We start from the raw sequence: 2,943 nt of genomic DNA, 5'->3' as shown, positions 1-2,943 counted from the left end.
AAGATCACAGGTTCTGTTGCCTTCATTGGTCACCAAGTTCCCACAAGCAAAGGGGAGGAAACTGAAGTGAATAGATCCTTTTGAAAGAAGGTGCAGTCAATGACAAGTCTACAGAATGTTTACAAGGGCTCCATGGTTTATCTCTCCAATGTACTTTCTTTCCACACCATTAGGACTCTCAGGGAAACAGCTATCTAGAATCTTTCCTGTGGAGATAGACATCTTTTCCCTTTTGTATTCCATATGGAGATGTTATCTGAGGCACACTACAAATACTCTGGACCTCCATATTACTAATCAAACTATTCAAGGATTACTTTAGAAATCTAGAAAAAAAATCCATCTGGAAGAACAAAAATTCAATCAATTAATAAACATTAACTAAGCCAGGCACTGTACTAAGCATTGATGATACAAAAAAAAAAGAGAAAAAAAGACTCCCTGCCTTCAAGGAACTTACAATCTATGACTAAAAATCCCAAGGTGGGGGAAGGTGAAAGTGCTCCAACTTGGGAACATGGTGGAAAGTCAGAAAAGTAGTCAAATGATTTGGCCAGGTGAGAAATGAGATGTTTTGAGCTGTGCTCCCTCCTTAAATAGAGGCTTTGGAGTTCATGGCTCTATTCATCAATCAGAGGGATAGAGGGTAGTGATGAGGTAGAGTTCCAACATCTATGGGATCTTGCAAGATAATGAAGTTTTCCTAACAAAGAGCTCTCTGAGCAACTAGTGGAAAAAGTCAGGGAAGGTCCAAAGTAGTTCACTCAGGTGAGAAGTAAGAATCAAGAAGTACACTTCTATCCTGGGTGGGCTTGCTGGCCAGGCCACTGCACCTGTCAGGCTCAATGAAGGAGGAAAAACTTGAGCATGAGGGGCAGCATTCCAACCAGGAGGACCCCAAGAGGAGGAAGAGGAAGGTTTGATTGAGTTCCACTGTTCCTACCAAGAACTCTTCCAGTTTTTCTGCAACAATACCACCATCTATGGTGCTATCTGCCTGGTTTGCTCCAAGCACAACTGAATGAAGATGGCCTTCTGGGCTGTATTGTGGCTTGCTACCTTTAATATAATGTACTGGCAGTTTGGGCTGCTTTTTGAGGAGTACTTCAGCTTTTCTGTTAGTTTCAACATCAACCTCAATTCTGAAAAACTTGTCTTCCCCACAGTCACTGTCTGCACTCTCAACCCATACAGGTACACTAAGGTCCAAGAGGAGTTGGAAGAACTGGATCACATTACAGAACAGACACTATTTAACCTTTACAATTACAACTCATCACATATCCCCTCCAACAAGCCTTGAAACGGACATGAGCTCCCGAAGCCCCTACGTTCCTTTAGTTAGGTTTCCTGACTCCAGTCCTCACACCATCACCAAAGTGGAGCTTCTGGTGTCCGAGAGAACAACCCTCAGGTGGATAAGAATGACTGGAGGATTGGTTTTATCCTGTACAACAAGAACAAATCGGACTGCTTCTACTAGACCTATTACTCAGGAGTGGATGCTGTTCAAGAGTAGTATTGCTTCCATTTCATCAACATTCTGGCTCATCTGGATGCCCAAGATCTGAAGGAGGCTGCATTGGGTAATTTCATCTTTGCTTGTTGCTTCAACCAAGTATCTTGCAACCAAGGGAATTATTCCCAATTTCATCATCCCATCTATGGAAACTGTTACACTTTCAATGGCAAGAATGACTGCAACCTCTGGATGTCCTCTACACCTGGAATGGCCTATCCCTGACACTACAAACAGAGAGAAATGACTTCATTCTACTGCTATCCACAGTGACAGGGGCCAGGGTGATGGTACATGGGCAGGATGAACAGCATTCATGGATGATGGTGACTTCAGTCTTCGGCCAGGAGTGGAGACATCTATCAGCATGAGAAAGGAAACCCTGGACTAACTTGAGGGTAACTATGGAGATTGTACTAAGAATGGCAGCAGTGAGGTCAAAGTCAAGAACTTCTATTCCAAGTATACGCAACAGGTGTGTGTCCATTCCTGCTTCCAGGAAAGCATGATCGAGAAGTGTGGGTGTGCATATATCTCCTACCCAAAGCCCATGATATGGAGTTTTGTGACTGTAAGAAGCATACAGACTGGGGTTACTGCTATTATGAACTCCAGGATGTCTTCTCCTCTGATAACCTAGGGTGTTTCACAAAGTGCTGTAAACCTTGTTTTGTAACTAGTTACCAGTTGTCTGCTGGTTATTCCCGATGGCCCTCTGCAACATCTAAGGACTGGGTGTTCCAGATGTTGTCACTACAGAATAATTACACCATCAGCTCCAAAAGTGGTGTTGCCAAACTTAATATCTTCTTCAAAGAAGTAAATTATAAAACCAACTCAGAGTCTCCCTCTGTTTTGATGGTCACCGTCCTGTCCAATCTGGGCAGTCAGTAGAGCCTGTGGTTTGCCTCTTCAGTGCTCTCTGTGGTGGAGATGGTTGACCTGATCCTTGATTTCTTGGTTATCACCTTTTTCTTGCTACTCTGAAAGTTCCAAAGTCACTATTGGGCTCCCAGCAGTCAGCCCAGAGATGCTGGGAGGTGGCCATGGACTCATCACTGCCTGGTTGATTCTCCTGCCACTCAGATGCTTCCTCAGACTAGCTTGGTCCTGAGACCCTTCTACACCAATCCCACCACCTGCCTGTGCTATCCTGAGGCCACCCCATCTGTTAGTTAAGACAGACATGGTCAGGACAATAACCTTGAAACCCTGTCTTCTGGCTGGTCCGAGCCATTCTTGGACCTCAGCTGGTGTGCTTCCCCCAACCCCACCACCCAACTATGATGTTCTCTCCTGTCTTTCCTCCATCTCCTTCAGTGTTTGAGAACATTGAGAAAATGGTGGCAATTTTCTCATGACATTCTGTTCTCCAGTGTGATTTTATACCTTGTGTATCTGTGTGAGCCTAGAATGGGTACTGG

The 2,943-nt window shown here is 44.4% G+C and overlaps 1 pseudogene; it reads left to right on the top strand.

The window, feature by feature from the left end:
* The first annotated feature begins 517 nt into the window (after positions 1-517).
* Positions 518-2,589, top strand: LOC141512017 (epithelial sodium channel subunit alpha pseudogene; annotated as a pseudogene).
* Positions 2,590-2,943: the final 354 nt, after the last annotated feature.

The sequence above is a fragment of the Macrotis lagotis genome, chromosome 2 (assembly GCF_037893015.1).
Source record: "Macrotis lagotis isolate mMagLag1 chromosome 2, bilby.v1.9.chrom.fasta, whole genome shotgun sequence".
In the NCBI taxonomy this organism is placed as follows: Eukaryota; Metazoa; Chordata; class Mammalia; order Peramelemorphia; family Peramelidae; genus Macrotis; species Macrotis lagotis.
Note: the sequence above shows the minus strand (reverse complement) of the source record. Positions and strands in the feature narration are given on the sequence as shown.